The 24,823-nt window shown below is 38.0% G+C and overlaps 1 long non-coding RNA gene across 1 annotated transcript in view; it reads left to right on the forward strand.

Annotated features, from left to right (window-relative positions):
- Positions 1-24,823, forward strand: part of LOC118356580 — a 115,573-nt gene that overhangs the window by 63,136 nt on the left and 27,614 nt on the right. The window lies entirely within an intron of this gene.

Below are 24,823 nucleotides of genomic sequence, written 5' to 3' on the forward strand. Positions count from 1 at the left end.
CTGAAAAAAGATTTAAATAAATGCAGAGATATTCCATGTTCATGAACTAGAAGACTCAATGTTATTAAGACATCCATTCTTCCCAACTTGATCTATAAGTTCAACCCAATTCCAATCAAAATTTCAGCAAATTATTTTGTAGGTAGTAACAAACTGACTTAAAAGTTTATATGGAAAGCAAAAGACTAAGAATAGCCAGCATAATACCGCAGCAGCAGAACAAAGTTGGAGAACTCACTCACTCACTCAGTTTCAAGACTATTGTCAAGCTACCATAATTAAGATGCCATGGTAATGGCCAAAGAATAGATACATTGACAGTGGAACAGAATTCAGAGCCTAGAAGTAGGACCACAAAATATAGTCAAGTGGTGCTTGAAAAATGAATGGTGGCAATTCAATGGAGAAAGAATAGTCTTTTCAACAAGGGATTATGAAACCATTGTCAAAAAGGAACCTAAACACAGACATTTACAACTGTCACAAAATTAATTCAAAATGGATCATAGGCCTAAATTTAAAATGAAAACCTATACAACTTCTTAAAGGAAACATTGGAGAAGATTTGGGTTTGGCGATGAGTTTTTAAATAAACCACTCAAGGCATAATCTATGCATGAAAAAAATGATAAGATTGATAAGTTGGGCTTTATTAAAATTTAAAAACTTCTGTACTACAAGAGACAAAAGTGTTTCCTTCTTGATGATGGGAGATGCCAGATTCAGTGTCTCTTTTACTTTTTTTTTTCTTTTACTTTGAAGAAGTTATCTTAGCACACTCAGACTACCAAACCCCTAATAACGTTAGTAATATGGTAGGGATTCAGAGTGTTCATAGAGTCTATCTTCCTTCCTCTGAAGTACATACTTACCAAGGTCTCCAATGTCATTGCCATTTTTTGCTCATTTTGATCAATAGTGTTTTATCAACAGGATGGACCAATGCAATATTCTGTTAAAAGGCCAGCTAGTCGGAGGCCATTTGGAGGGCAGAAGAGATAACAGGTGTGACTGAAAATGCATTCTGTTGTCAGTCCCAGGGGAGCAAAATCTGCTTGGGAACGTCTTTTTTTGATAGAGGGGGAAAAGAATGCATTTACCAGATTGATAATATGAATGCGCTTTGGAGGTGGCCACAGACCTTATCCTGTAAGGAGGTGGAAATCTTAGGTGTGGCCGTTCCCTGAGACCAAGGGCAATTCCTTTAGAGGAACACAGGTGAGAGCAGTCAGAACTAACATTCCTCTGGCAGCTGCTGGATGGGTAATGAGTCCTGCCAACGAGATGTGAGTGGAGACCATGGGAGCCATTACAATAAGTAAAGCCCATAATCTTATAGAGAATTAAACTATGTAAGGTATGTGCAAACCAGAAAGCATTAGTAAGATTTTAGTATTACATTTAGTTACTGGAATCAAAGGGGAAGGAATTTATTAAGTGATACGTGTTTTGGAAAGTTCTGGTATTACTACTATCAGTGCCTTTTTCCTTAGTGAAGTGGATCAGGAACTCAGAAAATTTAGCAAGATCTTCATGTGATGTGTTTTTGTTTTTTTTTTCCTCCCAGTTACTATACTCTCTCAATGTGTGTGTTTTAAGTTAATTTGACTTTGTCTCTTTAAGAGGGTTTTCACTTGGCTCCTAGAATCAGTTTGTAGATGTGGATAGCCTTGTTCATACCCAGAACACTGACACTTTCCAGCAGGGGGGAGGACTATTACCATTAAGAATTCAACACAAGGGACCTAGCAGACTTTTGCAGTTACAAGGAGCAGAAACCAGAATTAAGGCTTGTCTGTGATAGTGCTCCAGCTAGGACTAAATGCAATAACACACATATTGATTGACCTTGCTCCTTCAGCCTTGTGGTTTGTGTCATGGTATAGGTTAGAAACAATTTGATTTCTTCATTTCTGCCTTCCATAATGCAGACCAGTTCTTTTGGCCCTTGGATAGCATTCCTGAGGGGAAAAACAGCTTATCTTAAAGACTTACCCCAAACTTTGCCTCATGGTCAGAGAATGAAATCACTCTGCCCATCTTCCCCACATGCGTGGGATCTAAAAGTTAGAGGAGCAACCCACAGCCCTCTCTGGGTCTCAGTTCTACTATTTTAAAATAAAGAGATTGGAATCAGTGATATTTGTGGACGTGGCCACTCCGAAATTGTTCTCTATCTCCTGAGATCACCTTTCTGTACTCAGATTATCCTAAAATTAACAAAATAAAGACATTTGCAGATAGACAAAGATTAAAAAGTTTAACCATTCACAGACTTTCACTGAGAGATATTTTAAAAGTAAAACTTAAGCATGAGGAAAAGTGAATGCTGAGGAAAAAACCAAGATGCAAGAAGTAATAGCAGAGGCATTAATAGAATTGAATCATAAATTTAATTAACTAGTAAAAATTACTACTTTTGTTAGAAATTACCAGTATAATCTCTAAACAACTAAAAGATGCAGGTGGGAGTGTTACTGATTTAAAGGTAATTGAAGTATGCTCAAGTTCTTACCTTTATAGAGGTTGGCTAGAGATGCTCAGTAACCTTAGATTTTGTTAGGGAAATTATGGTTAATATATGTATTAAAATAATATTCATTGTAGAAAATTTGGAAAATACAAAATATAGGTGAAGATAGAAATCTCATATAGCATCATCCCCAGAGAGATAGCCATTATCAATATTTGATATTTCCTTCACATATACACATATATATGTAATTTCTTTATGTATATATGTAAATCCCCTCATATATATAGTCACACATGTGTATGTATATGTTCACATATATGTACATATCTACATGCAAACAATTGTACAATTTTGTGAGCTGTACCCCATCCTGCTACCACTCAGATCCGTGACACTGGGCCAAATGCCTAAAGCAGGGCTGATCATCTTTTAGAGACCACTCAATATTTCTTTGCTTTTCCCAAAGTTTTCTATGTCTCTCTATTTCTCTTTCTCACTCTGTCTCTCTCTCTGTCTGCTTCTGAGCTCTAACATTTTTGCCTTTAGTATTTGTAAAATTTGGCGCTTCCTTGAATGCAAAATCAGTCAATTACCTGATTAAAAAAAAAAAACTTCTTTCAAATTTTGTAATCTTTTATTTTTTTAAAGATTTTTTATTTATTTGAAAGAGAGAGAGAGAGTACAGTGGGGTAGGGGCAGAGAGAGAAAGAGTGGGAGAAGCAGACTCCCCTGACACGGGGCTCAATCTCATGACCCTGAGATCACAATTTGAGTGGAAACCAAGTCGGTCCCTCAACTGACTGAGCTACCCAGGTGCCCCAAATTCTGTGGTCTTTTATTGAAGATTGGGGTAGAAGGTGATGGTGACAAGACAGTGTAATAATGCAGAATGTCAGGCCTTCTCTCGTTTGCTGACGTGCTTGCGGTTTGCTCTCTCTCAGCTCTTCTTCCCCTTACCTGACTTACAGTATTACCCCTCCCTCTGTCTCCCACAGCATGGTGTCACCATCACTCCCATTTCCTCACCGCAGATCTTTTCAATGCCAAGACATAAAAGTATAGTTTCCAGCAAATGCATTTGACTTTTCTACCATATAGTATTTTCTCACTTTGTGACATTTTTTTGTATCCCTCCCAGTACCTGTATTTTTTACCCTAATATATTTAACTTAATATATTAACTTAAGGAATATTATTTGAAACTGTGATTTTTGTTATCGGCCACATGATAATTGAATAAATATGCCACATTTGATTTTATCCCTCACCAGTATAAATGGGTCTTAACTATAGTTCCTTAGGACATGTGACCTCTGATGTCTCCCTAGAAGAAACATCAAGAATATTCATGTTCTGTCATCTAGTAACCTCACTTCTAAGGCTTCTGCCACATATCTGGTGCTTTCCTTCTTCAAGTAAGGATTCATAAGCATCTAATTTAGCAGTGAGTAAACAAATATCTCCATTCCTAAAAAGCAGTTAGCCCTATGATAACAATGAGCAGCTCTCTTAAAGTCAGGCCATACCCCTGAGGAAACTATGTATATAAAGAATAAAAAGATAATTAACAAAATCTCCTATGTCTACTTGAAATGATAGAGTTACTTTAAGTAGGAGTTCTGTTATCATCCCATATGTCTTAAAAGTCCCCAGTTCATTATTGTCAATGCACACCTTCAAACACACCTAAACTGATGTGCTATCCTAAGTTTTAAGAAATATGAGTCCTGTCTATGAGCAGCTTAATATAAAGGATAAATCTGGAGTAGATTTATCCGGAACCTCACCACTAGTGTCTACTTCTAGGGGGAAAAAAGGCACAAGATAGTTTTATGAGCCTGTGGCCAAAATTTCATTTTATGATTCATCCAAAAGGAATGATAAACAATCTTGTCAACGAGTTAGTACAAACTACTTCAGGAACTTTATGTAAACTCGATTATATGATGTTAGGAAAGCTTTAAAAATTATTCATTCCAAGAAGCATTCGCTTATTATTGATAAACAGATTGGCTTTCCAATATAGGTAATAAATACTGGAGTTGACTAACTGTTGTCTGCTTTTGTTCACTCCTAAACCTTCCCCTACCCCAATCAGATTGCCATGGAAGTTGTAATAAAATTTGTATCTGGTGCTTCATTCACATTTCAATATTATTTTGTTACTATTCAAACCAGTGAATAGAAAACAAATTTACGTCATGATAAGAGTACAGGCAGCTGCTATCCATAATGTTAACTACTTGTCATACGTGGAGATGTATTTTCTCTCCCTTGGGAATAGGATTTCTCATTTCTCCTTACGGTAGAGCAGTAACATTTATTGTCTCTCAAGCAAAATCTACGAGGCATTCATTGGATGATGTATTTCCTCAGAATAGAGTTTTACAGTTTATAGTTTCTCTCACTGGCCTCATCTCTGCCTAAGGCCTATGTGACAGAGATTCTCTCTGGCAAGGAGTATGGAGAGGGAGGAGAGGTTAAATCGTGCAGCCACAATCTCCTCTTTCCTGTGACAGCCCACAGGGGCCCCATATGAAAGCTGTGGGTACCCTTAATAGAATTCCCCAGTGGGCAGGGGAGTAAGTTGCTGAAAGTACCAGAGGCCAAGAGATGGAAAACAGTGGCAAGTGGAGTTTTATCTGTCAAGCCTAATAGAATCCACATACTTGAACTCTGTTCCCTGAAGTCAAGTTTAAACCCAAATAACAGTTTTTGGCACTTCCTGGAAATGCTCTTGCAGACAGCTTGGGAACTCTTTTTTTTTTTTTTCCCCAGAGCATTTTTTCTTCCTTCCTTCCTTCCTTCCTTCCTTCCTTCCTTCCTTCCTTCCTTCCTTCCTTCCTTCCTTCCTTCCTTCCTTCCTTTCTTTCTTTCTTTCTTTCTTCTTTCTTTCTTCTTTCTTTCTTTCTCTTTCTTTCTTTCTCTCTCTCTCTCTTTCTTTCCTTTCTTTTTCTTTCTTTCTTTCTTTCTTTTTTTAATTTTATTATGTTATGTTAGTCACCATACAATACCTCATTAGTTTTTGATGTAGTGATCCACGATCCATTGTTTCCATATAACACTCAGTGCTCCATGCAATACGTGCCCTCCTTAGTACCCATCACTGGGCTAACCCATCCCCCCACCTCCTCCCCTCTAAAACCCTGTTTGTTTCTGAGTCCATAGTCTCTCATGGTTCATCTCTCCCTCCGATTTCCCTCCCTTCATTTTTTCCTTCCTTCTCCTAATGTCCTCCATACTATTCTTTATGTTCCACAAATAAGTGAAACCATATGATAATTGACTTTCTCTGCTTGACTTATTTCACTTAGCATAATCTCTTCCAGTCCATCCATGTTGATATAAAAGTTCGGTATTCATCCTTTCTGATGGCTGAGTAATATTCCATTGTATATATAGACCACATCTTCTTTATCTATTCATCTGTTGAAGGGCATCTCGGCTCTTTCCACAGTTTGGCTGTTGCAGACATTGCTGCTATGAACATTGGGGTGCATATGGCCCTTCTTTTCACTACATCTGTGTCTTTGGGGTAAATACCCAGGAGTGCAATTCCTGGGTCATAGGGTAGCTCTATTTTTAATTTTTTGAGGAACCTCTACACTGTTTTCCAAAGTGGCTGTACCAACTTGCATTCCCACCAACAGTGTAAGAGGGTTCCCCTTTCTCAACAACCTCTCCAACATTTGTTGTTTCTTTTGCTGTCCATTTTTGCCATTCTGACTGGTGTAAGGTGGTATCTCAATGTGGTTTTGATTTGAATTTCCCTGATGGCTAATGGTGATGAACATTTTTTCATGTGTCTGTTAACCATTTGTATGTCTTCTTCAGAGAAGTGTCTTTTCATATCTTCTGCCCATTTTTTGACCTGATTATTTGTTTATTGGGTGTTGAGTTTGAGAAGTTCTTTATAGATCTTGGATACCAGCCCTTTATCTGTAGTGTCATTTGCAAATATCTTCTCCCATTCTGTGGGTTGCCTTTTTGTTTTGTTGACTGTTTCCTTTGCTGTGCAGAAGCAACGTGATGCCCCCAGCTTTGTTTTTCTTTTTCAACATTTCCTTGGCGATTTGGGGTCTTTTCTGATTTCATACAAATTTTAGGATTGTTCGTTCCAGCACTTTGAAAAATGTCATTGGAGTTTTGATCGGGATGGCGTTGAAGGTATAGATTGCTCTGGGTAGCACAGACATTTTAACAATGTTTATTCTTCTGATCCATGAGCATGGAATGTTTTTTCATCTTTTTGTGTCTTCTTCAATTTCTTTCATGAGTGTTCTGTAGTTCCTAGAGTACAGATCCTTTACCTCTTTGGTTAGGTTTATTCCGAGGTATCTTATGGTTTTTGGAGCTATTGTAAATGGAATCGTTTCTCTAATTTCTCTTTCTACAGCTGCATTGTTAGTGTATAAGAAAGCAACTGATTTCTGTGCATTGATTTTGTTTCCTGCCACATTACTGAATTGCTGTATGAGTTCTAGTAATTTGGGGGTGGAGTCTTTTGGGTTTTCCACATAAAGTATCATGTCGTCTGTGAAAAGAGAGAGTTTGACTTCTTTGCCAATTTGAATACCTTTTATTTCTTTTTGTTTTCTGATTGCTGTTGCTAGGACTTCTAGTACTATGTTGAACTATAGTGGGGAGAGTGGGCATCCTTGACGTGTTCCTGATCTTAAGGGAAAGGCTTTCAGATTTTCCTCATTGAGGATGATATTCGTTGTGGGTTTTTCATAGATGGATTTTATGAACTTAAGGAATGTTCCCGCTATCCCTATACTCTAAAGAGTTTTAATCAGGAAAGGATGTTGTATTTTGTCAAATGCTTTTTCTGCATCAATTGAGAGGACCATATGGTTCTTCTCCCTCCTCTTATTAATGTGTTCTATCACATTGATTGATTTGTGAATGTTGAACCACCCTTGCATCCCGGGGATAAATCCCACTTGGTCGTGGTGGATGAACCTTTTAATGTATTGTTGGATCCTATTAGCTAGGATTTTGTTGAGGATTTTGGAATCCATATTCATCAGGGATATTAGTCTGAAATTCTCCTTTTTGATGGGGTCTTTGCCTGGTTTGGGGATTAAGGTAATGCTGGCCTCATAGAATGAGTTTGAAAGTTTTCCTTCTGTTTCTATTTTTTGAAACAGCTTCAGTAGAATAGGTATTATTTCTTCTTTGAATGTTTGGTAGAATTCCCCAGGGAATCCATCAGGCCCTGGACTCTTGTTTTTTGGGAGGTTTTTGATCACTGCTTCAATCTTGTTACTGGTTATTGGCCTATTCAGGTTGTCAGTTTCTTCCTGTTTCAGTCTTGGCAGCTTATAGGTTTCCAGGAAGGCCTCCATTTCATCCAGATTGCTCAGTTTATTGTCATATAGTTGTTGATAATAATTTCTAATAATTATTTCTATTTCCTTGGTGTTAGTCGTGATCTCTCCCTTTTCATTCATAATTTTATTAATTTGGGTCCTTTCTCTTTTCTTTTGGATAAGTCTGGCCAGTGGTTTATTGATCTTATTAATTCTTTCAAAGAACCAACTTCTAGTTTCGTTGATCTGATCTACTGTGTTTCTGGTTTCTAATTCATTGATCTCTGCTCTAATTTTAATTATTTCTCTTTTAATGTGTGGCTTAGACTTTGTTGCTTTTTCTCTAGTTCTTTAAGGTGTAGAGTTAGTTGGTGAATTCGGGATTTTTCTGTTTTTTTGAGTGAAGCTTGGATGGCTATGTATTTCCCCCTTAGGAACGCCTTTGCAGTATCCCATAGGTTTTGGACCAATGTGTTTTAGTTCTCATTGATTTCCATGAATTGTTTAAGTTCTTCTTTGATTTCCTGGTTGACCCAAACATTCTTGAGCAGAGTGTTCTTTAGCTTCCAAGTGTTTGAATCTCTGCCAAATTTTTACTTGTGAATGAGTTCGAGTTTTAAAGCACTGTGGTCTGAGAATATGCAGGAAGTAATCTCAATCTTTTGGTATCAGTTGAGACCTGATTTGTGACCCAGTATGTGGTCTATTCTGGAGTAAGTTCCATGTGCGCTTGAGAAGAATGAGTATTTTGTTGTTTTAGGGTGGAATGTTCTGTATATATCTATGAGGTCCATCTGGTCCAGTGTATCATTCAAAGCTCTTGTTTCCTTGTTGATTTTCTGCTTAGATGATCTGTCCATTGCTGAGAGTGGAGTGTTGAGGTCTCCTACAGTTAACGTATTGTTATCAATATGACTCTTTATTTTGGTTAACAGTTGGCTTATGTAGATGGCTGCTCCCATGTTGGGGCCATAGATATTTACAATTGTTAGATCTTCTTGTTGGATAGGCCCTTTAAGAATGATATAGTGTCCTTCTGTGTCTCTAATTACAGACTTCAGTTTAAAATCTAATTTGTCTGATATAAGAATTGCTACCCCAGCTTTCTTTTGAGGTCCGCTGGCATGGAAGATGGCTCTCCGTTCCTTCAGTTTCAGTCTGGATGTAACTTTAGGTTCAAAATGAGTCTCTTGTAGGCAGCATATGGATGGGTCCTGTCTTTTTATCCAATCTGCAGCCCTGTGCCGTTTTATGGGAGCATTTAGGCCATTCACATTGAGAGTGATTATTGAAAGATACGAATTTATTGCCATCATGTTGCCTGTGAAGACGTTGTTTTTATAGATTGTCTCTGTAAATATCTGTTATATATCACTCTTGGGGTCTTTCTCCTTTTTTAGAACCCCCCTTAATATTTCTTGCAGGGCTGGCTTAGTGGTCACATATTCTTTCAGTTCCTGCCGGTCATGGAAGCTCTGCATCTCTCCATCCATTCTAAATGACAGCCTTGCTGGATAAAGTATTCTTGGCTGCATGTTCTTCTCATTTAGTACCCTGAATATGTCTTGCCAGGCCTTTCTGGTTTGCCAGGTCTTTGTGGTTAGGTCTGATGTTATTCTGATGTTTCTTCCTCTGTACGTAAGGAATCTTTTCCCCCTAACTGTCCTTAAGATGGTTTCCTTGGTTCTAAGATTTGCAGGTTTCACTAATACATGCCGGGGTGTTGGCCTGTTTTCCTTGATCTTGGGAGGGGTTCTCTCTGCCTCTATGAGATGAATGTTTGTTTCATTCCCCAGATTAGGGAAGTTCTCAGCTACAATTTGCTCAAATACATCTAGTCCTCTCTCTCTCTCCACTCCCTCCAGGATTCCAATTCTTCTGACATTGGAACGCTTCATGGTGTCACTTATTTCTCTGATTCTATTTTCATGGATTCTGAGTTATTTTTCCCTGGCCTCCTCTTTCCCCTATTCATCTATTATATTGTCTTCCAGGTCACTTATTCATTCTTCTGCCTCACTTACCCTAGCTGTTAGATTGTCTAGTTTGGATTGGACCTCATTGATAGCATTTTTAAGTTCTGCCAATTCAGCTTTCATTTCTGCATTTAGGGACTCTATGTTGCCACTAATCAATTTCTCCATTCTAGCTGTTGTCTTCACAATTGCAGCCTGAATTCCATCTCCGACATCTTGGTTATATCTGCATCCATTTGTAAATCTGTAGCATAAGTCATAATCTCTGAGTCTTTTCTATTTTGGGGGTTCCTCCTCCTAGTCATTCTGTTGATGGGTGGTTGAGGGAATGTATAGGATCCAAATTATTGACCAGAATCCAAGCAAGATGCACCTGTTTTCTAGGGACCTTAGGGTTGCTAGCCTCTTGTTTTCCCAGCTTGTCTTCTGGGGGAGGGGCCTGCCACGCTGTTACTCAGGCAACCCTGTTTGGGCGGAGCTGCCCTGCCCCTCTGTGGCCGGGGATGGGCTCAGTGGGAACGAGTTTTGGGAGCTTTTGTTCTCTGGCGGCTTTCCCTGGTGGCTTTCCGTGTCTCTTCCACGAGTCAGAGCAGAAGAGACCGTTTCCAACCCTCTGCCTCAGAGCAGAGAGATTGCAGTCAGTTCTTCAGTGGCTCTCCAGGCCACACTGTCTCCGTTTCTGTCTGTGCTGCGATAAACTGCAGCGTCCTGGGTTGTGCGCCTCTCTGCAGAGTTCCCAGTCCTGCCTCCAGGTCGGGACACGTCTCTGCCCTTTGTGTTTCTAAAACCGCCAGCCGCTCCCAGTTCACATGCGTGACCCAGCCGCTCTGGGTTTCTGCCCCGGGGGCTACCCTAAAGTCCTTTCCCCACCTCTACGGGTCTGCGAGTCTGTGCCCTGTCCCCAGGGAGTGAGGCTGTCGCTCACTGGCGGTGTAGGATCCCCATGGCCAGGCACCCTCCCGCTGTCGTTTATCCTCTGATATCTGCCCGCAGAATCACAGCTTTGCACTTCGTACCTGGAAACCAACCACCTGTGATATTCTGTTTGTAGAGATCCAGATCTTCTTACATCTCAGGCTGGTTTCGTGGGTGCTCAGAGTGGTCTGGTAGATATCCAGCTCAATTCCAGGGACCAGTTGAAATAGAATCCCCTACTCTTCTGCTATCTTTTTTATCTCTTTTTTTAATTAGCATTTTTTATTATGTTATGTTAATCACCACACATTACATCATTAGTTTTTGATGTAGTGTTCCATGATTCATTGTTTGCATATAACACCCAGTGCTCCATGCAGAACGAGCCCTCTTTAATACCCATCACCAGGCTAACCTCCCACCCCCCTCCCCTCTAGAACCCTGTTTGTTTTTCAGAGTCCATTGTCTCAGCTTGGGAACTCTTATCATCTGCTCTCCATATTAACTCCTCTCAGTGATTACCAATGAGAGGCAAGAAAACTTTTATAGAACTTATTAAAATATTGTTAAGGAACGATTGGAGACTAATGTGTACATTCTGTACTCTTTTATAGTATTGCTGGCAAAATAGCTTCGTAAGATTTGCAACCAGGTGAATGGAGTGGTTATGTAAACATTGTTGACAACGTGGCACTGCTGCCTGTTCCTGGCAGGTAGACTGTGAAGCAATTTAGAAGGGCAGGAACATCGTTGTCCTGGAAAAAAGGACACCTTAGATTTGGTTCTGGCTCAACTATTCACTAGCAAAATGGCCTTGGTTGAGCCACACAGCTTCTCTGGAATCTATAGTTTTCTTACCTGAAAAATATAAGGGTCTAAGATGTTTGCTCATTCTAACTGTGATTCTTCAGTTCTCTTCTTCCAATGCATGGTATATGGGTAGAAGTAGCATGGAGTAGGAGAGAATGAAAGAAAAAGAACACAGACTTTAGAGAAGTTTATCCTGTTTATTTTCAAATTCTAGTTCTACTATACACAATTGGAATAGACATAATCCCTCATCTCTCTGTGCCTGTTTCTTCATTTGTAAAGAGGAGATAACAGTGCGTACCTCCCAAGGTTGTTGGGGATATTAAATATAAAAACCTAAATAAAAAAAAAAGAAAAAGCTTGACCATTTACTCGCACAAAATATGCAAGCTGAAAATGGCAATTTTATTTACTTTTGTGTCTGAATATTTTCACATAAAAGTCCGAATACCACTTATTTGTAGATAACAAAGAAATAAAGAATAGTATACTGTATACTTTTTGAAAGAATTCTAGATTAGAATAAAAATTCTGGACTTAAGTTCTGCTGTGTGGATGACAAGGAAATACAACGTACCAAGATTTGAGGAATGAAAGATGTTGATAGAGTATAATTCATGGGATATATATCTTTTAAAAGAAAGACTAAAAATCAATTATCTGAGAATCAAAATCAAGATGTTGGGAAGAGGGCAGTGTAATAAATATCAAGAAAGTGGAAGAAATGAAATAATCAAAGTAAGAGTAGAAATTAATGAAATAGAAAACAAATATACAAAAGAGAAAAATCAACAAATGAGATGTTGGTTCTTTAAAAAGACTCTTAGGATTACTAAAGCCTTAGCAAGGCAGATCAAGAAGAAAGAGAAAAACACATTACCAATATCAGGAGTAGAAAAAGGGATATCATTATAGAACCTACAGATCCTAAAAAATAATAAGATACTGTATGTTAACTATACTGGAATTAAAATTAGCAACTTAATAAAGAAAGATATCTTTTTAAGAACATAATGCTGACAAATTAAAAAATTTAGATGAAATGGATAAAAAGCTTAAAAAACACCAAACTTGCACTGACTCTTTCAGAGAATAGAATAAAAAGGAAATATCCATGTGAAACTTGAATAATTTTGTTACCAAAATCTTTGTACAAAAAATATTGTACCAAGGGCAATACAGAAAAAAAAAATTATAGATCAGCAAATCATGAACATAGACACAACATCTTGATAAAATATTAGCCAACTGTATCAAACTTTATATATGAATGTTTTTTATTTTTTAATTTTTTTAAAAGATTTTATTTATTAGAGAGAGAGCAAGGGGGAAGGGGGGTAGGTGGGGAGAGGGAGAAGCATATTTCCTGCTGAGGAAGGAAACTGACAGGGGGCTTGATCCCAGGACCCAGAGATTATGACCTGAGCTGAAGACAGACACTTAAATGACTGAACCAACCAGGCACCCCAAGAATGTTCTTTTTGTAACAACCTAATTGGATTTATTTTATGATTGCATGTTTGATTTAACATCAAAAAGCCAGTCAGTGGAATTCACTACATAAATAGAACAAAAGAAAAAAATAATGTACTCATTTTAAAAGACATAAAAAGAAGTATTTGATAAAATCTAATAGCCATTCATAATAAAAACTATTCATAAATTAGTGATAGAAGCAAACATTCTTGATCTGTTAAGATGTGTTAATTAAAATAATGTAAACAAATAATATACTTAACAGTGTCTTGCAGCTGAAAGTGGGAATGAGATCAGGATTTATGCTATTTCTGCTTCTATTCAATATTTAATAAAATCTCAGTGCACAAAGGTCAGAAAATGAGGTGAAATTGTAAGGATTTGGCAAGATTAATTAAATTATTATTATCCACACAAGGCCTTAGGGTGTGAATAGGATAAACAAAGAAATCCACAGAAAACTAAAAGAAGTAATAATTTAATGAGGTCATTGGATTCAAGGTTAATATACAAAAATCATTTGTATTTCTATATATCATTTAAAATATTTTTTTGGAATTTATTTAAAATTAATATTTATAGAAGTATAAATAATATCAATTATTTAAGAATAAATCTAATAAAACATGGACAGGATTTCTATACTGAATTCTACTTGCTGAGATAAATTTTAAAAGACCCAAACTAATGGAAAGAATTATTATTATATCCATGAATTAGAACACCCAATATTTCAAGATGTCAATTCTCCCACAAATTAATTGTTTTAATTCAAAGCTGTCTCAGTCAAAATCCTAGAAGGATTTTTGTTTTGTTTTGCTTTGCTTTGTTTTGGAAACTGATAATTTGATTCTAAAATTTATTTTATTTTTTATTTTATTTTATTTTATTTATTTTTTTAAAGATTTTATTTATTTGACAGGGACACAGTGAGAGAGGGAACACAAGCAGAGGGAGTGGAAAAGGGAGAATCAGGCTTCCCACAGAGCAGGGAGCCCTATGCGGGGCTCGATTCCAGGACCCTGGGATCATGACCTGAGCCGAAGGCAGATGCCCAACGACTGAGCCACCCAGGTGCCCCTGATTCTAAAATTTGTTTTAAAAAGTCTAAGGCCCAAGAAGAGACAAGACAAACTTTAAAAGACAAACAAAAACAAAAACAAAAACAAAAACACAACAAAGTAAAAGGTCGAGGACTTTCTACAACAGATATTAAGACTTAGCATGAAGTTATATAATTAAAATAGTGTGTTATTAGTGTGAAGACAGCAGGATGTTGAAATAAATTAAACAGTCCAAAAGAGACCTATATGTAGTTGCTTGATTTATTAAAAAATTGCCACTGCAAAGAAATGGGAGAAAAGTAGTTTTTGTGTTTTTTCCCCCCAGTAAATGGTATAAGGTTAATTGGATTTTCATATGGACAAAATGCATCTTAATCCCTACTACACACTATACACAAAAATCAATTTTAGATGAATTGTACATCTGAAAGTGAAAGATAAAATGATTAATCCTTTTGAAGAAAACATTGGAGAATGATTTCATGATCTTAGAGTAGGCAAAGATTTCACTTTAGAACAGAAAAAGTACTCATTATGGGCGCCTGGGTGGCTCAGATGGTTAAGCGTCTGCCTTCGGCTCAGGTCATGATCCCAGAGTCCTGGGATCGAGTCCCGCATCGGGCTCCCTGCTCCTTGGGAGCCTGCTTCTCCCTCTGCCTCTCTTTGTCTCTCTCTCTCCCCCTCTCTCTGTCTCTCATGAATAAATAAATAAAATTAAAAAAAAAAAGAAAAAGTACTCATTATAAAATAATTGATTTATAAAAGGAAACCTATTAAAATTAAGAATTTTATTTATCAAATATAATTTTTAAAGATTTTATTTATTTATTTGAGAGAGAGAGAATTAGAGATAGAGAGCACGAGAGGGATGAGGGTCAGAGGGAGAAGCAGACTCCCTGCTGAGCAGGGAGCCCGATGTGGGACTTGATCCCAGGACCCCAGGATCATGACCTGAGCTGAAGGCAGTCGCTTAACCAACTGAGCCACCCAGGCGCCCGTATATATTTATCAAATATATATTTGAAAATAAAAAGGCAAGCCACCTGAGGAGAGATATTTGTAATACAAAATTCCATGAAAAGATTCATACCCAGAATATATAAAAATCCTAGGCAAAGCAATAAGAAAAGAATTAATAGAAGAAAAATGGACATAATTCTTGAAGAGGCAGTTCACAAAAGGGTAATCCATGTGGTAAATAAATATTTCTAAAGGTGTTCAATTTCATTAGCCATCATGGAGTGCAAATTAAAACTACAATCAAGTACCATAGCACACTTACCATAATTGCTAAAATGAAATTTTCAAATGTTGTCAAGAATGTGTAACAACTGGAACACTCATATAATGCTAGTGCAAGTGTAATCTACAGCAGTCATTTTAGGAACCTTTTTAGGTAATGTCTGCTAAAGCTGAATATATGCATATCCTCGGGCCCAGCATCTTCATACCTAGGTATATACCCAGTAGATAACACACACACGTTCATGACTATTCATAGTAGCACGATTTGTAATACCTTCAAACTGCAAAGAAACCTGAATGTCTATCTGCAGTAAAACAAATAAACGGCGTTATATTTATAATATTATACAAGTAGCGTGAACAAGCTATTACACAAACAACACGTATGAATTTCATAAAGATGATGCTGAGTAAACTAAGCCAGTCATAAGAAAGGAACACACTGTATCATTCCATTTAGATGAAGTTCAGAAGCAAGCAAAACCAATTTATGATATTAGTCCTTAGAATAGTAGTAAATTTGTGGAAAAGTACTTAATGACATGGGATATGAACAAGGCTTCTGGGGTGCACAAAATTTTCTATTTTTTGATCTGGGTGGTAGTTACATAGATACATACAAAAATATTGGCTCTATGACTTACTAGCTTTTTGTTCTTTGGAAAATCACTTATAGTCTGTATCTTATTTCTCTTATCTCTAAAATAGAGGTGAATGAATAACTCTTTCACATTCTGCAAAATAGGATTTTTGGGGGAGAGTCTCTGTTTCTCTTTTAAGTGCAGTGTGGTCTATTGGTTTCTCAGTGCTAGGGACAGGATAGTGAGCCTGATGGTTTCCCTGCCTTCAATGAAATTGTATTTTCTTTATTTGTAGATGAGGACAATGATCACGTTTGATCCTACCTGAGTTCAACTTTCTCTTTAAACCTCCCACAGAGTGTTGCTTAAAAAAGTGGCAAAAAGTGGTAAAATTCATCGTTGATGAAGACAAAGCTGATATGAATTTCACTTTTTATTCCCCACTATTCCCTCCATTGATCAATAAAATGGGTAGAGTGTAGATAAGGTAGCCAGGACAAAGTTGAGAGCAAACAATCTTGTCATTTAGTGTATTTTAGAAGCTTAGAATTGTTGATAACACCAATTTTCTTCAAGCATAATCTTTGTAGAGTTTTACTAAATTCGTCCTTGTTTTTTTTGGTCATTCAGTGAGGACCTAACTCTCAAATGCAATCGGTTGTACATTCCCACCCAAGACGAAGCTTACAGCCACTTTCCCCGTGACTTTCCTGTCCAGTCCCCAGTGCTCATAGTACATGTCCTTTCTTACCCATGACTCCAACCTAAAGAGAAACTTGTAAACTGTTACATTTCCAAGGCCACTTTTTATAGGATCTTTGGGTCTCAACGGGAATCTGTACACCATGAAAGTGAACTAACTACCTAGCAGAGATAATAGAACACCATGGTGTGTGAGTAAAGGAATGAAGATAAATAATTTTTCTTTCTTTTAATACCTGGGAAATTGACACAACTGCTAAAGCGTATGGATTTTTTTTTTTTAAGAGAGAGAGAGCACAAGCAGTGTTGGAGGGGTGGGGGAGAGGGAGAGAGAATCTTAAGCAGACACCGTGCTGAGCACCAGCCAGTGCAGCACTTGATCTCACGACCTTGAGCCAAAACCAAGGGTTGGAGGCTTAATTGACTGTGCCACCCAGGTGCCCCCAAAACATGTGGATTCTGATTAATCTTAGAATTGGGCTAGCTTTACTTCCAGTTCTCTAAGAAACAATGGAAGATTCAGGAACTTTTTAATTCCATTCAGCATTCAGGGTAGGTGGAAAGGGAAGATGGTTGGGGGAGAACTTAAACTCCTGAACTCAGTAATGCTAAATTATTGTCTCATTAAAGATTATCAAAAACCTTCCTTGGTAGAAACAATTTGACTTCTCACAGAACAGATTCTAGTTTCCTAATATACCTCTCACATTGTGAAATGAGGACATGAGAAAATGTCCTTTGGTCAGAGTCAGTCTTACAGCTTTGCCCTAGATTTTGTCAACTCTGTTGTAGCTGAGCAGTGACATGTAAAGGCAATTGCTACAAATCAAAACTGCAGCAAAGGCAGTCCTAAGAGGAAAGTATATAGCAATACAAGCCTTTCTCAAGAAACAAGAAAGGCCTCAAATACACAACCTAACCCTCCACCTAAAGGAGCTGGAGAAAGAAGAGCAAATAAAGCTTAAACCCAGCAGGAGAAGAGAAATAATAAAGATCAGAGCAGAAATCAATGAAACAGAAACCAAAAGAACAGTAGAACAGATCAATGAAACTAGGAGCTGGTTCTTTGAAAGAATAAGATTGATAAACCCCTGGCCAGACTTATCAAAAAGAAAAGAGAAATGACCCAAATAAATAAAATCATGAATGAAAGAGGAGAGATCACACCAACACCAAAGAAATACAAACAATTTTAAGAACATATTATGAGCAACTATACACCAGCAAATTAGATAATCTAGAAGAAATGGATGCATTCCTAGAGATGTATCAAGTACCAAAACTGAACCAGGATGAAATAGAAAACCTGAATAGACCTATAGCCACTAAGGAAATTAAAGCAGTAATCAAAAATCTCCCAACAAACAAAAGCCCAAGGCCAGATGGCTTCCCAGGGGAATTCTACCAAACAGTTAAAGAAGAATTAATACCTATTCTTCTGAAACTGTTCCAAAAAATAGAAATGGAAGGAAAACTTCCAAACTCTTTCTATGAGGCCAGGATTACCTTGATCCCAAAACCAGACAAAGACCCCATCAAAAAGGAGAATTACAGACCAATATCCTTGATGAACATGGATGCAAAAATTTTCACCAAAATGGTAGCCAATAGGATCCAACAGTACATTAAAAGGATTATTCACCACAACCAAGCGGGATTTATCCCTGGGCTGCGAAGTTGGTTCAACATCCTCAAATCAATCAAAGTGATACAATACATTAACAAAAGAAAGAACAAGAACCATATAATCCTCTCAGTAGATGTAGAAAAAGCATTTGACAAAGTACAGCATCCTTTCTTGATCAAAACTCTTCAGAGTATAGGGACAGAGGGTACATACCTCAATATCATGAAAACCATCTATGAAAAACCCACAACGAATATCATTCTCAATGGAGAAAAACTGAGAGACTTCCCCTAAGGTAGGAATGCGGCAGGGATGTCCACTATCACCACTGCTATTCAACATAGTATTAGAAGTCCTAGCCACAGCAATCAGACAACAAAAAGAAATAAAAGGCATCCGAATCAGCAAAGAAGAAGTCAAACTCTCACCCTTTGCAGATATGATACTTTATGTGGAAAACCTAAAAGACTCCACCCCAAAAATGTTAGATCTCATACAGGAATTCAGTAAAGTGGCAGGATATAAAATCAATGCACAGAAATCAGTGGCATTCCTAAACACCACCACCAAGAGAGAAGAAAGAGAAATTAAGGAGTCGATCCCATTTACAACTGCACCCACAATAATAGATACCTAGGAATAAATCTAACCCAAGAGGCAAAGAATCCGTACTCAGAAAACTATAAAATACTCATGAAAGAAATTGAGGAAGACACAAAAATGGAAAAACGTTCCATGCTCATGGATTGGAAGAACAAATATTGTGAAGATGTCAATGCTACCTAGAGCAATCTACACATTTAATGCAATACCTATCAAAATACCATCAACTTTTTTCAAAGAAATGGAACAAATAATCCTAAAATTTGTTAGGAACCAGAAAAGACCCCGAATAGCCAGAAGAATGTTGAAAAAGCAAAGCAAAGCTGGTGGCATCACAATTCCGGACTTCAAGCTCTATTACAAAGCTGTCATCATCAAGACAGTATGGTCCTGGCACAAAAACAGACACATAGATCAATGGAACAGAACAGAGAGCCCAGAAATGGACCCTCACCTCTATGGTCAACTAATCTTCCACAAAGCAGGAAAGAATGTCCAGTGGAAAAAAGACAGTCTCTCCAACAAATGGTGTTGGGAAACTGGACAGCCACATGCAGAAGAATGAAACTGGACCATTTCCTTACACCACACACAAAAATGGACTCCAAATGGTTGAAAGACCTAAATGTGAGACAGGAGTCCATCAGAATCCTAAAGGAGAACACAGGCAGCAACCTCTTCGACCTCAGCCACAGCAACTTCTTCCTAGAAACATCACCAAAGGCAAGGGAAGCAAGGGCAAAAATGAACTATTGGGACTTCATCAAGATAAAAAACTTCTGCACAGCAAAAGAAACAGTCCACAAAGACAACCGACAGAATGGGAGAAAATATTTGCAAATGACATACCAGATAAAGGGCTAGTATCCAAAATCTATAAAGAACTAATCAAACTCAACACCCAAAGAACAAATGATCCAATCAAGAAATGGGCAGAAGACATGAACAGATATTTTTCCAAAGAAGACATCCAAATGGCCAACAGACACATGAAAAAGTGCTCAGTATCGCTCGGCATCAGGGAAATCCAAATCAAAACCTCAAGGAGATACCACCTCACACCAGTCAGAATGGCTAAAATTAACAAGTCAGGAAATGACAGATGTTGGTGGAGGTGCGGAGAAAGGGCAACCCTCCCACACTGTTGGTGGGAATGCAAGCTGGTGTAACCACTCTGGAAAACGGTATGGAGGTTCCTCAAAAAGTTGAAAATAGAGCTGCCCTACGACCCAGTAATCGCACTACTGGGTATTTACCCCAGAGATAGAAAGGTAGTGATCTGAAGGGGTACATGCACCCTGATGTTTATAGCAGCAATGTCCACAGTAGCCAAACTGTGGAAAGAGCCAAGATGTCCATTGACAGAAGAATGGATAAAGAAGAAGTGGTATATATATACAATGGAATATTATGCAGCCATCAAAAAAAGAAATCTTGCCATTTGCCACGACGTGAATGGAACTGGAGGGTATTATGCTGAGCGACATAAGTCAATCAGAGAAAGACATGTATCATATGATCTCACTGATATGAGGAATTCTTAATCTCAGGAAACAAACTAAGGGTTGCTGGAGTGGTGGGGGCTGGGAGAGATGGGGTGGCTGGGTGATAGACATTGGGGAGGGTATATGCTATGGTGAGCGCTGTGAATTGTGCAAGACTGTTGAATCACAGACCTGTACCTCTGAAACAAATAATACATTGTATGTTAAAAAGAAAAAGAAAAAGATAGTAGGAAGGGAAAAATGAAGAGGGGGAAATCGGAGATTTCCGATCTCTCGTGAACCATGAGAGACTATGGACTCTGAGAAATAAAGTGAGGGTTCTAGAGGGGAGGGGGTGGAGAGTGGGTTAGCCTGGTGATGGGTATTAAAGAGGGCACATATTGAATGGAGCACTGGGTGTTAGACTCAAACAATGAATCATGGAACACTACATCAAAAACTAATGATGCAATGTATGTGATTAACATAACGTAATAAAAAAATTAAAAAAAAAACCCACAGTGAGATACCACCTTACACCAATTAGAGTGGCTAAAATTAACAAGACAGGAAACAAGTGTTGGCGAGGATGGGGAGAAAGGGGCACCCTCTTACACTGTTGGTGGGAATGCAAGATGGTGCAGCTGCTCTGGAAAACAGTAGGGAACTTCCTCAAGATGTTAAAAATAGAGCTACCCTACGACCCAGCAATTGTACTAGGAGTTATTTATCCCAAAAATCCAGATGTAGCAAAAAGAAGGGGAACGTTCACCTCGATGTTCATAGCAGCAATGTCCACAATAACCAAGCTGTGGAAGGAGCGAGATACCCTTCAACAGACGAATGGATAAAGAAGATGTGGTACATATATATATACGGAATATTACTCAGCCATCAGAAAGGATGAATACCTACCATTTGCATTAACATGGATGGAACTGGAGGAGATTATGCTAAGTGAAATAAGTGAAGCAGAGAAGGACAATGATCATATGGTTCCATGCATATGTGGAACATAAGGAATAGAGTGGAGGACCACAGGGGAAGGGAGGGAAAACTGAAAGGGAAGAAATCGGAAAGGGAGACAAACTATGAGAGACTCTGGACTCTGGGAAACAAACTGAGGGTTACAGAAGGGTTGGGGAGGGGGGATGGGGTAGCTGGGTGATGGGTATTAAGGAGGGCACATGTTGGGTTGAGCACTGGGTGTTATACGGAACTAATGAATTGTTGAACACTACAACAAAAACTAATGATGTATTATATGCTGGCTAACTGAACATAATAATAAAAAAAAAAGAAAGTCGATCTTTTCAGATTATACTTAATGCCAGCAATGACTGTGCAGCATCCCTCTCAATAACAATAATAGTAGTAAGATCTTAGCATGTATTGAGTCCTTGCAATATGTCAGATGCCATTCTGAGATTTCATGTCTGAAATCATTTATCCTTCACAATGTGCCTATATGATGCACTTAAAAAAAAGATTTTATTTATTTATTTATTTGAGAGAGAGGAGGGCATGAGCAGGGGGAGGAACAGAGGAAGAGGGACAAGCAGACTCCATGCTGAGCGCAGAGCCTGGTGCCGGGCTCAATCTTGCAATCCTGAGATCATGACCTGAGTCAAAATCAAGTCAGACGCTCAACCAACTGAGCCATCCAGGTGCCCCTATGGTGCACATTTTAACAAAGTTTTCTTGTGATGTAATTGACATATGGTAAATTGCACATACTTCAAGGGTACAATTTAATGTTAAGACATATGTAAATATCCATGCATGCATCATCACAGTCAAAAATTTTAAGAAATTGATCACTTCCAAAAGTTTTTCATGCTCTTTGTAGTTCCTCCTTCCTATGTATCTTACTTCCCATCCCTGTCCAACCACTGATCTGCTTTTCTGTCACTCTACGTGGGTTTGCGTTTTCTAGAATTTCACATGAATCCTGTAGTTTCACATGAATCATACAGTTTTTTGGGGATGGTCTGGCTTATTTCACACAGCATAAATATTTTGAGATTCATTCATGTTGTTGTGGGTATTTGTAGATCATTTTTATCACTGAGTGGTGCTCCATTGTATGGATACACCACACCTTACTTATGCATGTATCTGTTGATGGATATTTGGGTTGTTTCCAGCTTTAGGTTGTTACAAATCAGGCTGCTATAAACATTTGTGTATAAGTATTTTCATACACATATATTTCTGTTTTTCTTGGGTAAATATCTAGTAGTCAAATAGTTGGGTCATATGGTTTATTTACCATTTTAGAACACCTCCAAACTGTTTTATGAAGTAGTTTTACAATTTGTTATAGAATTTTACTTTGTGTCAGTGTATTAGAGTTCCAGTTACTCTACATCATTGTTAATACTTATTATTGTCTGTCTTTTTTTTTTTTATTTTAGTTTAGTCATTTTGTTAGGTATGTTGTAGTATCTCACTGTGATTTTAATTTGCATTTTCCTAATAACTAGTGATATTGGGTATGTTTCCATGTGCTTATTTGTGAATTGTCTGCTTGGGTTTTTTGCTCATTTTTTGGGTTTGTTTATTGTATGGAGTATAGGGTACATAGAGGACTCTGGAAAATAAGCAAACAAACCCTAGTTATAAACAATAACTTACGTTAGAGATCTCTACCACCAGCCTCCCTTATCCAGGTTAATATATTCTTGTTTTACCCCCTTTCTTCTCCAAATTTAGGTAACATTTGATAGATTTCATAATATATATGACAACATTTCTTAGTTGGTGTTTCCTTCAGACAAGGTTGAGCCTGGGACTTTGGCTGTAGAAAAATATTGAGTGGAAAGAAAAGCTTTTGCTGTATAGTAGCAAGTTCAAGGTTTGGTTCTATTACCGCTAGCTGTGTCACATTTATCTCTGAGTCTTAGTTTCCTCATCTGGACAACTGGAGGTGAACACAAGGGTGGTGATATCCCCCTTAAAGAGCTGTCATGAGGATCAAAGGCGTTAGGGAAAAGTAAGCACCCCAGGACTATGCTGGACTTGTTTTATATTTCTTTGTCTTTTTTTCACTCTGTAACTTAAGTTGGAGACAAGCCAGAGATGTGTATAGAGCTTGAGCATATAAATATGTGACATTCCTTGGGGGATTCTTTTAAACATTCTTTAAGTAGATGCCTTTATAATTATACACATAAGAGTAAAAGTTCTTCTACTTAGAACTGTAGGTTAGCAATGAACAAAAGCTACCTGGCACATCTATGTGTCAAATTTTGTGCAAGTCAGCACAGGGAATATAGTAATGGAATATCTTCCTTCAAGTGCTTGAAGCCTACCTAGGGACCCAGACTATGTCCCCATAATTCTTCTTTTTTATCATTTCAAGTTATATGAAATGTTTACTGGGAAACACAAGATCTCCTCTGGCTAATGCTGAATGATGTTGATGTTTTTATGAAATATGGAGATGATATTGTTTGCTAGATTTAGGTAGGGAGTAGACTACAAAACTGGGATTTGAGGATCCTCAACAGTGCTAAGTATTTGTAATGCGTTTAAATCTATTCCAAAATAGCTTGTGGTAGGCTATATTATTGTATGATTATTATTCATTCCTTAAGTCCTGTTTCCCTGTGATTATAATACCTTTCTGTGTGGTGTTTTCTGACACCAAATATGTCATTTCAGGTCTCCAATTCTTCAACACTGACTGGGTGTCCAACAATTTGATTCAATTCTGACAATAACTACCCATAATTAGTGCTGACCCCACAGAGCTCAGTCCCTCAAAACTGTCTCCATTTCAGATGTCAGTAGCAAATGGGGCCCCCAGGCTACCCCCACTTTTGGCCACTAACTACCAGTTCAGGGGTTCAAGCTCCCCCACCCCAAGGTTCAATAATTTGCCAGAATGATTCATAGACCTCAGGAAAGTGCTTCAGTTATGTTACCGGTTTATTATAAGGACACAATTCAGTAACAGACAACTGGAAGAGATGCCTAGGTCAAGGTAGGAGTGGGGAGGCACAGAACTTGGTGCCTCATAGCACATCAATGTAATCATTAACCCAGAAGCTTTATAAACCCCATCATAGAGGAGTTTTTGTGGAGGTTTCATCATATAGGCACAAATGATCAAATTATTGGACATTGGTGATTGAACTCAATCACCAATCCCTCTTCCTTCCGGGGGGATAGGGCTGAAAGTTCTACCCTGTATTCTCACTGTTGGTTTTTCATGTGACCATGACCCATCTTGAAACTACCTAGAACTGCCTTTCTCATGAGTCCTCTCATTAGCATACAAAAGACAGTAAATTCTGAGAGTTTGAAGAACTCTATACCAGGAACCAGGAACAAAGACCAAATATTTATTTATTTATTTATTTATTTATTTTTAATATTTTATTTATTTATTTGAAAGAGAGAAAATGAGAGAGAGAGAGAGAGAGCATGAGAGGGGGGAGGGTCAGAGGGAGAAGCAGACTCCCTGCTGAGCAGGGAGCCTGATGTGGGACTCGATCCTGGGACTCCAGGATCATGACTTGAGCTGAAGGCATTTGCTTAACCA

This window comes from Zalophus californianus, chromosome 2 (assembly GCF_009762305.2).
Source record: "Zalophus californianus isolate mZalCal1 chromosome 2, mZalCal1.pri.v2, whole genome shotgun sequence".
Lineage (NCBI taxonomy): Eukaryota > Metazoa > Chordata > Mammalia > Carnivora > Otariidae > Zalophus > Zalophus californianus.